We start from the raw sequence: 14,144 nt of genomic DNA on the forward strand, positions 1-14,144 counted from the left end.
CAGCTGATGGTTTTGAAGGTAAATCTTCATTCGAAATAACTTTAAGGCATGAAATTAACAGATAGCAGATTAAATACAATAAATTTTAAATTAACCATTACAAACACTGTATCAATATACATCATATATATATATATATATATATATATATATATATATATATATATATATATATATATATATATATATATATATATATATATATATATATATATATATATATATATATATATATATATATATATATATATATATATATATATATATATGTGTGTGTGTGTATTATTTGTTTATTTACTTATTTTTATTTATATTTATTATATATATATATATATATATATATATATATATATATATATATATATATATATATATATATATATATATATATATATATATATATATATATGATTTTTTCAGGATAGGAATATTCCTTCCGAAAATAATAAAAGTTGAAACCTTCAAAGAATTAATTCTAAATGTTCAAGTAAAGAAATTATTCTAACTTTTTTTTCATTAGAAACTAACCTGTACTGCCTAGAGTTTAAATGTATTTTTTTAAACAGATGATGTCATCAGATCAAGGTAGTAAAATGTTATACTTGAACAGACCTTCTGATGATGAGGAGCTCTTGATTTCAAAAATAATTATCTTGAGTGAAAAAACAGTTTCATCAAGTAAAACTGCTAATATTGTGTGCTAAACTTAGTTAATTCAGAAGGCTCGAACAGTTGTTATTGTCACCATGATCAAAGGTGAACTGGAAGTAGCTTCAGTATAAGGCAAAGTTTAACCTGAGAGTTTTAATCTCATGAGCAGAATAAGGTTCGGAAATATCTCAAACCATTTTAACGTTGTTAACTTCATTGCAGAAAAAGATTTTATCCCTGCATAGTTGAACTGCTAACAATTTAGAGGTTAATTTAAAATTTTAGTATTGCAAAACTCTTGACACGCTCCTTCAAAGCAATATTTTTGTACCATTACACCTGAATCATTAAAATCAAAATCCCTGCTTAGAAGAATCTTTGATCCTCAATTACTTGATTTCAAATCAGGAGGTTGACAAGAAAATCTTGAAACTCATTTAATATTAACGCCATCAGGTTTTACAAATGAAATATCACACCAATCAAGGCATGGAGAATATTGCCGGGGACTTTGTATGTGATTTCCGACGACAAATCTAATGTGAAAATCACCTGAATTGCTGCAGTTGATTTTGATTTTAGTGTTACTTTCCTCTGTATTTTTCCTCTCCTCTCTAGACCTCAAAGTGTTTGTTGATCTCGTAAAATTTTCCTAGGTGTCTTCCCCAATGAAGAAAAATTAAAAATTTTCTGTGATTATCAATAAAAGCCCAGGAAGGTTAACGTCGGTAAACAAATGAAACACTTGATATCGACAATGCGTGCTTTGAACAGAATTATGATGACGTGTTTATAAAAATAAAGATGCTGAGGAAGATGAAGTGGAGTGGATTTATTTGCAGCAAAGAGTAAACAAAGTAAGTATAAAAAAACAGCAAGTGAAGAAGGAAAATAAATAAAAAAACAATTAAATACGTAAACAAATAACCTGCATCTTCCTGGTGGTTCACAAAGAGCGAATACTAATGCATTAAAAATAAACAAAGCAATAAAGAAAGAAAGAAAGTAAGCATAAATGAAAATACAAATATAGAGAAAATTAAACATCCTGTAAAACATAGACCATAGAGAGAGAGAGAGAGAGAGAGAGAGAGAGAGAGAGAGAGAGAGAGAGAGAGAGAGAGAGAGAGAGAGGAAATGAACTCCATCTACGAAGCTCCGCAAATCCCCGTGTAACAAATCCGGAGCATTCCCTGGGGGCAAGACCTGGATAATGGGATACAATAAGTGGTGCAGAAAATGAAGGCGATTATTCTGGCACTCATTTCCAAGTGTCAACTTCACAAATTGGTCATTAATGGCAAACCAGGGCGAGGTAGCTCCGACTGGCCTTTAGTAAATTGATTTAATTTTCGTTTCCCTAACTGAAGGAGAACTGAATGTATGAAAATATTGTATTTTGTGACCCCTGTTGAAGGAGGGCTGAAAACGTGAAAACACTGCATTTTATAACACTACTGAAGGCAAACGAAACACATGGATATATTGTATTATGTACATCTGTTTAAAGACAAGGGAATGCATGGAGATATCGTATTTTGTAAACTTACGAAATGAAATCGGAATACGTGGAGTCTGATTTTTTAAACCGAGTTCATGATATTTTGTAAATGTGTGAAAAGAAACCTGAATGCAAGACAATAATGTATTTTATAATCGTCTGAAAAGAAAAGGGAATACATGAATGCATTCATATTTATTAACCGTGTTCGTGCTTTGAATATATAATGATAAAACATTTATTTTAAAAGTTTATAGCAAGTAAAAAGAATATATACAGAGGTTTCAGGTATTATATTACTAATAAACATCTATGTAAAAATATAGATGAAAGATTCCTTCGCAGTGCATTAGCCTCTAAGCCATTGTCTAACATTTCGAAGAGAAATCTTTAGTAAATGAACTATACAATACGCACGAGATTTGTCTTTGTACGATAAAATTTACTCTCTCTCTCTCTCTCTCTCTCTCTCTCTCTCTCTCTCCTTTTTTCTTTTCTCTCTCTGCGAAGTACACATTCCTCTAACCACGAACATGTAATTCCATTATCATTAAAGAATTCTTTTATCTTGGACAACGAGGATCCCTGCTACTGCTAATTGGATGCATTCCCTCCCTCCTTCATGTTTTGGATTATTTTCAATATTTTTTCTATGCAGCAACATTAATGGGCTCTTTTTAGGCTGCATCGTCGAGGTAATGTTTTTTCAAGGCAGTTAATATAATGCGCATTTGTTCAGTCACTTTCCTCTGATTTACGGAGTGAATTATTGCGGTTCTTTATTGACGGATTTTTCTTTTCATTTATATCAGATTCTGTTTTTCCTGATTTAAAAAATGTGATTTTTTTTCTCAGCGGAAAAGTGGATCATTACTAGCATTAGTATCAAATGATATACTATTTATGCATATTATTTTCTAGAAATCAGGGTGAATTATCTGAATTACCTGCCTTCCCATCGACCCTTTTCACTTATATACAAAGAAATATCGTCAAATAATTTGAAAATGTTTGGAAACGTCTTCCTCACGCGAGCAAATATTCTACTTATAAAAAATTAATGTTGTTTGGTGTTAGTAGGTCTCTTGATTTAATGTAGCTTCGTCGAAACTGCAGATGAAAGTGTGTAAACTTGTATGAAGATTAGTCACTGCACACAATAAACAGTGACAGGTAGCGGTACATAATGAACATAAATGCTCACTCAGGTATTTGTCTACGATTATATAGTGTGCCAGGAATTTTCAGACAAATACGCTAGACTGAGGTCTTGTTTATAAGCATAAAAAGGATCCATCCATGTTGCTCATTTTCTTCTGAGAAAATCACATACATTAAATAATGCACTTATGTGTTTATGAGCATAGAGAATAGGCCAAATATTGCGGTGAATTCAAGGAATCAAACATTCTGGCGAAATCGAGAAAATGAGCACATATTTTTAGGAACAGAAGGAAATGACTAAACCTGTCATTATCTCATAAGACTAGGACATTCCTCTATTCATAATCAAAATAATCTACTTTGCTCGCACAAAATCCGTCAAAGGCGAAGCCTAAGGAAGGGACCTGACTTGCAGCATTTTGTCCTGCCTCCATAGGCCTAAAGGCCTAAGGGTTTCTTATGGTCGTTTTGTTACGTTCGGCTTCTACTTTCATTAGTTGCTAATGGCGTGTGTTTTTCTGTCTTTTTCCCAGTATATGTGTGTTTCGGGGGTTGGGGCATGTTTTTTGTTCTTTGACTGTTCATCCATTATTTTTGAAGGGTGTAGCCATTTTGGAATGAGTTATTGATTATTTGCTCGTTTTAAACACTCCGGAATGTTTCACCTTACTTTTTGTTTCTTAGGTTATTTATTATTATTATTATTATTATTATTATTATTATTATATAGAAATTTGATGATACTATAGTAAGTAAAGTTGAGGAAGTTGAGCAGCAAAAGGGCCTGAATGAAGAATAAAATGCAGAGAGCAGTTCAGTTGGCTTGGCGCCGGGGCGGGGGGGGGAGAGGGCAAGATTGAGGGGAGGAGGAAGAACGCTGCATTGAAACAACACCCCCCACCCTCTCCAATCCCCAGAACCATGTACAGTATGCCTCGTAAAGTACACCGTATGCAGACCTACCTCCCTTAAGGGTCCAATGTTGCGAAACTTGTTTTAATTAACAAGTACCTTATTAAGGAGGACTTGTTAATAACGAAACACCTTCCTAATTATCGCGTAAGCAATTTCGGGAGGGCTTAGGTGATAACGGCCAGTAAGAGATTGTCATTAAATGTACAAGACAGAGAGAGAGAGAGAGAGAGAGAGAGAGAGAGAGAGAGAGAGAGAGAGAGAGAGAGAGAGAGAGATGTTTCAATTGAAATAAATTAGATGGTGAGTCTTTTTTTTCCGATTAATGCTAAATCACTCGAATTATTTGTGCACACACACACACACACGCACACACACACACACACACACACACACATATATATATATATATATATATATATATATATATATATATATATATATATATTTATGTGTGTGTGTTTATTACATGTGTCTATATGTGTATAAAAATGTATACATTAGCTGCTGTTTATTATTACCTTTGTTATTGTCTGTACAAAATACTGTGCAATTGTACTTCCTTTGAAATATTATACGTGAGTCTCTCTCTCTCTCTCTCTCTCTCTCTCTCTCTCTCTCTGTGGGAGGAATGACGTCAGACCCCTTAATTGCGTTGTCTTTTGTATTCTTACTTTTCTCGTCAGAGTTCCTCCCAAAAGACGGTGACGTCCCAAAAAAACGTCTTTATGACCCAAAAGTCGCGATTCTTTTCCATTCGGAGAAGAAGAAGAAGAAGAAGAAGAAGAAGAAGAAGAAGAAGAAGAAGAAGGCTTTGCATGAGTCGCTTCTCCAAGTCAAAGGAAAAGATTGATCTACCTAGGGCAGGACACCAGGAGCGTCTATATTATATATATATATATATATATATATATATATATATATATATATATATATATATATATATATATATATATATATACACACACATATATATATATGTTTATATGTGTTTATGTACTTATATAAATATATGTATACATGATCATATATATATATATATATATATATATATATATATATATATATATATATATATATATATATATATATATATATATATATATATATATATATATATATATATATATATATATGTATATATATGTATATATACTTCAAAGTTTTGGGCAATAGTCTGTGAACTGTCTGGCTGCTGTCTGAAGTGGATCAAGCCAAAATCTCATCGCATTTAATTCTATTACAGGTAAATCCTTAAGCAACGCTCTCCCAATAGGACGCACGAATAATGAGTTTGTTATATGATATTGCTTAAACACAGTATCTTGGACTAACGTCTTATTTATTTATGTTTGCTTTCCGTAATATAATACGTTACTTACTCAAAAGAATAGAATGTGATATTTACTGAAAGCTTGCTTGGTTTCCATTATTAATACGAAAAATAGTTAACATCACTAGTGTTCCTCTATTACTTATTTTGTTTTCGAGGTAATTTTCCGTCATCAACCGCAGCACAGTATATGTGTATATATATATATATATATATATATATATATATATATATATATATATATATATATATATATATATTATTTCTATGAATGTCCTGGGGATACTTACTTGATTTTGGGCGGTAACGGATGAACACAGGGAGTTCCATTTATTTATTACACATATGACTCATGATTAGGATAATTCGCAGACAAGGCAAGGGAAATCTATGGCTTAAGGCCTTCTTCATGTGAGGGAAAATTACGTAAAATCAAGGGTTCTCTTAACTAATTGTATTTACATAGGAAACACAGACCAGAAGAATGACGAATTACTGGCAGGTGATAATAAGGGCCTGCTAAAATAATGAATCCTACACAGAATAAACATTTTACTCTGACGATATCTTCATACGAGGAACATCGCAGTGGGGGATAGAAGGGGAACTGCACATGGATGGAGCCGAGAGATTCCACAGTCGAGGCCTATCTGCAAATATATGCAAGACGGTTACTTGCAATAATGATAAGACGCTCAAAGGGAAACAGGAATGCACAGATGGTGCCAATTCACTCAGTTCAACACTAATGCTTAACGCAGTTATGCATTGGTGTTGAACACTGGATACTCCACCACAATTACTGAAGGTGATCGCAAAATGGAAAATAAAAGAAATATCAGGCAGAGAAATTACAGGATCGTGACTTACTAAAAGAACCTTACTCCGGCACATTACCTTCGTTAAGATGGCAGTGTCCTCACTAAAATGCCACTACAAAGTATACTGGTTCAAGCCCCGGGGTCGACATGTGGTTGATTCAAAAGGACAGCCAAGAAGAGGACATCTGTCCTTGGGTCACGTCCTGAGCATTCTCTCTCCAATTTCTGTTGCAGCATCTATCAATACCCTTCGGGGATTACGCATCGCTTCTCTTCCAGGTGCCACAAAGGTCAATCTATGTCACGTTTTCTGTAATGACTGCATAGCAGCAGAAAACCCACATGGAGAGTTCAGAATGGGGGGGGCAACTTTCTCTTTTTTGGCTCCTCCCTTGCCTTGCTTGATGTAGGGGTATGTGGAATTAGGCCTAAAAGCAGTCACTTTGAACAAAGAGAGAGAGGGTTAGGCTTAACCATTTTGGGGAACGAAGGAGAGAGTTTCTGAAGGGGCGAATGGAAACCCCCAGTTCTAGTAATTAAGAAATTTTTACTCCTTTTTCAATTATGTTGCAGATGTAAAAACGGGTGAGGTTGCGAGAAAAGAGATCCCGTTCATTGTAATATATATATATATATATATATATATATATATATATATATATATATATATATACATATATATAAAATATATATACATACACACACACACACACACACACACACACACACACACACACACACACATATATATATATATATATATATATATATATATATATATATATATATATATATATATATATATATATATATATATATATATATATATATATATATATATATATATATTTATATATATAAAACACGTCCCTCAGCTGTGAGTTACGCATTTTTACCATTGAGTCTTGGTCACATCTAAAAATCACTTTCTCATTTTTACTTTAATCTCTATCTTACTTTATTGGCTTTCTTGCACAAAACATAAAATTCTTATATACACCATGTAAGCTGAAGACTTCCCCCTCCATTATTCGTACTGCCTCAAATTTTAAACCTTCAGCACATAACCTAATTGGCCCTTAAGCCAACTACCGTCTTTCTAACTGGTCATTGTCCTCCATCTGTTGGAGAAAGGTTGATCCAAATGAGATCCATCTTTTCGGAGTATCACGTCTATCACGGTCGATCGGTTGCAAGGTTAGAGAGGGTAATCAGTTGCCCTTTTACCCTTTAAAGTAGAAGAACATCAATGGATTCTCAATACCTCTGCCAAAAGTATGTTTCATGTGAGTTGTAAGTAGATTTAACGCCATGGTAACATTATTATTATTATTACTACTCAGGAGATGAACCTTATTCATATGAACCAAGCCCACAGGGTCCATTGACTTGAAATTCAAACTTCCAAAGAATATGGTATTCATTTGGAAGAAGTAACAGAAAGTAACAGGAAATATAGAAAGAAGATGTCAGTTATTTACAGAGGAAAAATAGATTAACTTGATCAAACCTAACTTTAATTACTCTAACCGAATCTAACCTTACTTAGTGACCAAGATATTAGGTGCAGAGGAGATTTATAGTTATAATAACTTGTTTTTTTTGTAAAATATCTAGACAGCGTATGAATGGATTTTTTTTATGTTAATATCAGTATTTTCTTTAATAATGAATTTTGTAGAAGTTAATATTGTCTTTGCTTGTGTCAGTGCATTCTAATGAGCAAGTTAAATAATTAGTGAATAGATATGAGTGAAGCTGAATATATATCATTTAGGGGGGTAATGTTTTTGATGCATATCGATCAAGGCCCCATAATTTATTGCCATGGAAATATTCAAGCTTATCTTCCGAAAGGCAACTAAAATATACTTGCCATTATTATAGTTCCCTGTGGTAACTTTCACCTGGTACAAGTTTCTTATCTGTGTATAAGGTCGCATATATATACATTCATGTATGTATGTATGTATATATATATGTATATATATACATATATACATACATATATATATATATATATATATATATATATATATATATATATATATATATATATATATGTATATATATATGTGTGTGTGTGTGTGTTTGTGTGTGTGTGTGTGTGTGTGTGTGTGTGTGTGTTTGTGTGTGTGTGCGTGTGTTCTAAATATTAGCTGTCATGTTCGAAAGAGAATAAAAGTAATTCTAACATTAGAGCTAGGAAGAGTAGATGCCTCTCGCAAGAGACAAGGGAGCGGGAAGTAGCAGAAGTTGATTTGAACAGATCCCAACCGTCAGAGGGTTAGGAAGTTTAGTTTAGAGGGATATAAGACGGGATAGGTTTTGCGAGGACAAACCTTAGAAAGACTGTACCTTAAGGGCAATTTTGTATGACCTTTTGGACTGGTTTGCCTTTGTCATTTTCCAGACATTACCTACGTCCAAGCCAAGTTGGCTTGTGGAAGGAGCCGAGACCAGTCACGACCCAAGCTATCCCAGCCTCCAAAAACAGACTCGGAGTGGCGCCCGTCAAAGCGAGACGTTTTCCAGGCAGTCCACTTAAGCCCCTTTGTCTCTGTCCTTTCAAACGTGGGGCAAAGGATTGCTATTCCAGCAGACCAAGGACTTTTGATGCAATTGATCACTGCATTATCTATCCCATCGGTAAGTCAGATTTTGACAATTACGCCCAGTTCTCTTTCCCTTCGACTGCAACTCTCATTTTTTGTGTTTCAAGTTTTCCTCTCTTAAACAGTCACTGACTAAGTAAATCCTAGTAAAACCATATCCCATTTATGAGGTCAAATATATTAAGTACAATTATTGTTGCCTAGTGGAGTTGCATAAGTTATCCTCCATGGTGTTAAAGTAATAGTCTTGATCTAAGATTCATCCCGTGCAATTAATTAATGATGAGCAAAAGTCTCTGTAGTACAGGAGTGTTATCTGGATACGTCTCTTCCACAATTGTGCATGCCTTGGACCTGGCCATCCTCTTGTTTGGAGAAGAATTAGCATCCTTGGTGCCAAGAGCCTCAATTCAAGCAATTGCAGTAATTTGCCCTATAGAAGCGTCACAAGAGGTCCCTAGCCGTTGCGTTATTCACACTTTATTTTTAAGATATTTTATGTCCGAAGTGGGACTAAATCAGAGCCGTTGTTAGCTCCTGTAAGGAATCAGTTCACACTTTTATTTTACTTTGTTGAAACTAGTTGTTTTGAGTAATGTCAATTTAATTCATGTGGTTCAGAATAAATATCTATATTCAGTAACTCCAGTGTCAACTGCTGACCTGATCTGATTACTGTTATTATCTGTCTTTTTTTCGGTAACCTTTAGCCTTAATTGACAGGATTACGTGGGTATTAGGTAAAGCTAGGGTAGACAAGTCCAAGATATTACAAATAAACTTAATTAGCCAAATGACCTACATAACAGTGGTGAGACCTTGCCAGGATTTCTGTAATTGACATTAGCATTCTCTAATTAATTTGCAAAGATAAAGAACTTGGAATCAAATTAAATATGAATTAATTAAAAGTTAAAAGTAAGATCAAAATAATTTCATCCAAAATTCTCCCAAACAAGGATACAGGCCAAGGTAAGTAATATTAATAATACCATTGCTATAATAATAAGAAGAGTAGGTAAGAAAATGTGCATTAAATGAGAGCACTTATAAATTACAATTTATAATAATAAGGAAAGCGAGAGTTTATCGGGTTCAAACACTGCCTGCCAGCCACATATTTTCCAAGGTCGTTAGCCAAGTTATTGAATCATATTTATTATTTTGCTATTCGCTGGCCAACGAGTATTGCATGAAATCAAATTTTGTACTAGATAGCTTAGTGCATAACAAAGAAGAACATGTGCCCAGTGTTTCTCTCATAGGATAGGACAGACAAATTTCACAAGTCCATACGGATAAAGAATGGTGGCAACCTTGAGAGAAAGGCCTGACTGAGCGAACGTCAAAACTATGTTCACTTGAGTGAAACTCATATTAAATTTCACTTGCTTTCCAGTAATAACATAAATAACAGTATCAGTGTTTGGTTTGTAATTTTCATTTTTACCTCTAATGTAAATTAGGCTAATAAGAGTCACATGTGCCTCTCTTTGTTGTTGGGCTCCGCAGTAAGCATGGCGGTCCTGTGTTTATATAGAATGTTTATATAGAATGTTTATACGAGTATAAGTAGAATTGAAGTTAACTTTTATGTTTGAGTGTTACTTATTTTTTAAATAGCTTGAGATGCGTTTAGAAGGAACTCGGCAAATTTTGTCCCCACCTGTTTATCAAAAACATGTCTGTGTGAATTAGTTATAAAGTCTAGCCTGCCCACTGATTTATTTAAAGGGCCGCGGTAATTTGACCGTGCGAAGGTAGCATAGTCAGTAGTCTTTTAATTGGAAGCTTGAATGAATGGTTGGACGAGGGACAAGCTGTCTCCTTTACGATGTTTGAATTTAATGTTTGAGTGAAAAGGCTCAAATTGTTTAGGGGGACGATAAGACCCTATAAAACTTGATATAATTTGGGCTTAACTTGCGATGTGAGTGAAAAGTAGTTTTGTCTGGTTTATATTTCGTTGGGGAGATGAAGATATAATGTGTAACTGTCTATTGAATTTTATAGTATTAATTAGGATTTGATCCCTCTTTGGGGATTAGGAGAATAAGTTACCTTATGGGATAACAGCGTGATTTTCTTTGAGAGTTTTATCGACAAGAGTAGTTGCGACCTCGATGTTGAATTAAAATTTCAGCTAGGTGTAAACGTTTAGCTGGTGGGTCTGTTCGACCTTTAAAATTTTACATGATTTGAGTTCAAACCGGTGTGAGCCAGGTTGGTTTCTATCTTTTAGTGGTTAAAAAATGGCTTTAGTACGAAAGGATTGAGCTTTTGGGATAATCTTTGTATAAGATAAACTTTAATGGATTGCCTTGGCAGATTAGTGCGTCGGATTTAGGATCCGTTAATATAGTGATTACTATAGGCAATAGGAAGGGGTCCATTTGTGCTTTCTTTCTGTGATAATTTTGATTAAGTTGGTTAGTTATTTAATTTTAGTGATTTTAGTTTTGGTTTCTGTTGCCTTCTTTACATTACTTGAGCGTAAGACCTTAGGTTATATTCAGATTTGTAAGGGTCCTAATCAAGTGGGCTATGCTGGTTTATTACAGCCTTTTGCTGATGCTGTTAAGTTATTTACTAAGGAGCAAACTTTTCCTACCATGAGTAATTTTATACCTTATTATTTGTCTCCTGTATTTAGGCTATTTATCGCCTTGGTTTGTTGGTGTTTAATGCCGTAAGAGTTAGGTTTTTTCTCTTTTGAGTTTGGTATTCTGTTTTTTCTCTGTTGTACGAGGGCGAGAGTGTATTCTACTATAGGCGCTGGTTGGGCTTCTAACTCTAAGTATTCTCTTTTGGGTTGTCTTCGTGCTGTTGCTCAGACTATTTCTTATGAGGTGAGTCTTGCTTTGATTTTATTAAGCATGTTGTTTTTGGTGGGTGGTTTTGATTTAAGATTGTTTGAGAGCTATCAACGTTATTGTTGGTTTTTATTTTAGGGTTCCCCTTGGCTTTGTTATGGTTTGCTTCTTGTTTGGCTGAAAGTAACCGAACTCCTTTTGATTTCGCGGAAGGTGAATCTGAGTTAGTATCAGGATTTAATACCGAGTACAGGGGCGGTGGATTTGCTCTAATTTTTATGGCTGAGTATGCTAGGATTTTGTTTCTGAGAGCTCTTTTTTCTATTATCTTTTTAGGGAGTGGACTTGTTTCTTTATTGTTGTATATAAAAATTATGTTTATCGGTTTTTGTTTTGTATGGGTGCGTGGTACTTTACCTCGATTCCGTTATGATAAGTTGATGTATCCTGCTTGGAAAAGGTTTCTTCCTGTGGCCTTAAATTATTGTATTTTTTTTATAGGATTGAAGGTTTTTTTTAGAGGTTACCCTAGTATAGCTTTATAAAGAAATTAGGATAGACTATTAAGAGATTCGAACTCTTGTTGGGTGCTTTCAAAACACTTGTCTTCCTAAAGATGAATAGTCAGTCTATGAGTTTGTCTCATACAACTATTGCTAGCGGGTTAATAATGAAGAATGAGAAATATAAGACTGTTAAGATTTGTCCTTTGAGGATGTAAGGGTCTTCTACTGGTCGGGCACCGATTCGTGTCAATAAAATTACGATTCTAATTATAGATCAGAATAAGATTTGTCTGACTGGGTAGCAGGCTAGTCTCCGGAATTTGTTTTTATGTGTGAACGGTAAGATGAATAAATTGGCTACTGATATCACTAAGGCGATAACGCCTCCTAGTTTATTAGGGATTGATCGCAGGATTGCGTAAGCGAATAGGAACTATCATTCTGGTTGAATATGGGCTGGGGTGACTAGGGGGTTGGCTGGGATGAAGTTGTCTGGGTCTCCTAGGAGATAAGGATCGAGGAGTGTGAGGATGATTAGGGCAGCTAGTGTGACTACGAATCCCACGATGTCTTTGAATGAGAAGTAGGGGTGAAAGGGGATTTTTTCTAGTTGTCTGGAGATTCCTAAGGGATTGTTAGATCCTGTTTGGTGTAAAAATAAAATATGGACTATAGAGGCAGCTACGATAATGAATGGGAATAGGAAGTGGAAGATGAAAAATCGTGTTAGCGTTGCGTTACTTACTGCGAATCCCCCCCAAATTCATTGTACCAGGTCTGTTCCTACGAATGGAATTGCAGATATCAGATTGGTAATTACAGTGGCCCCTCAGAATGATATTGTCCCCAAGGGAGCACGTATCCTAGGAAGGCTGTTGCTATAGTTAGAAATAAAATAATTACCCCAACTGATCAGGTATGTATATATAAGAATGATCCGTAGTAGATTCCTCGTCCGATGTGTCTATACAGGCAAATAAAGAAGAATGAGGCGCCGTTGGCGTGGACTGTTCGGAGGAGTCATCCATAGTTTACATCTTGGCAAATGTGAGCCACTCTTGAGAATGCTAAATCTACATTTGCTGTGTAGTGTATAGCTAAAAATAGTCCTGTCGCGATTTGAACTATTAAGCATATGCCCAGTAGAGAACCAAAATTCCATAGAATAGAAATGTAAGCTGGAGTGGGTAAATCTACCAAGGCTCCGTTGGCAATTTTAAATAGGGGGTGTGATTTTCGTATAGGTGCTGTCATTAGGATGTTCGGAGGGGTCCAGAAAAGGTTGATCTGAGTTTGACTATGACAATAAGGGTTAACAGAGGATACAAAATGATTATTCCTGTGAGGGTGGCTGTGGTGGGGTTGTATATGTGTCTTAGTGATATTTGCGTTGATTGTATGTCTTGAAGGCCTCTTAGGAATGAAAGTTCTGCAGAATCTTTAGTTGGAGTTATTATTTGGTCTGTGAAAGGTAGAATGAGTATTACAGATAGGGGTAGAGTAAAAGCTGAAATTATTTTAATTGACAGCTTGAACGTTTCATTTGAGGCAAGGGAGGCTACGTAAATAAATAAGACTAGTGTGGCTCCTATAAAAATCAAAAATAGGATATAAGAGAATCATATGAATTTTGATAAAAGGCCTGCAGACACGCAGATTAAAATAGTTTGGAGGATTAGCGTTAGTCCTATGGCTAGGGGGTGCGTTATGCGAGTGAAGCAAATTGAAGAGGATATTAGTAAAAAAGAAGACAGAAGCAATGTGTTGATGCAGAAAGTAGTTTATGTAAAATATTAGTTTTGGGGACTGAGGATGGGAATGGTTTCTT

At 34.7% G+C, this 14,144-nt stretch overlaps 1 pseudogene; it reads left to right on the forward strand.

The window, feature by feature from the left end:
* Positions 1-13,920, forward strand: part of LOC136844025 (NADH-ubiquinone oxidoreductase chain 1-like) — a 22,448-nt pseudogene extending 8,528 nt beyond the window's left edge.
* The last annotated feature ends 224 nt before the right edge of the window (positions 13,921-14,144 follow it).

This window comes from Macrobrachium rosenbergii, chromosome 12 (assembly GCF_040412425.1).
Source record: "Macrobrachium rosenbergii isolate ZJJX-2024 chromosome 12, ASM4041242v1, whole genome shotgun sequence".
Taxonomy (NCBI): Eukaryota; Metazoa; Arthropoda; class Malacostraca; order Decapoda; family Palaemonidae; genus Macrobrachium; species Macrobrachium rosenbergii.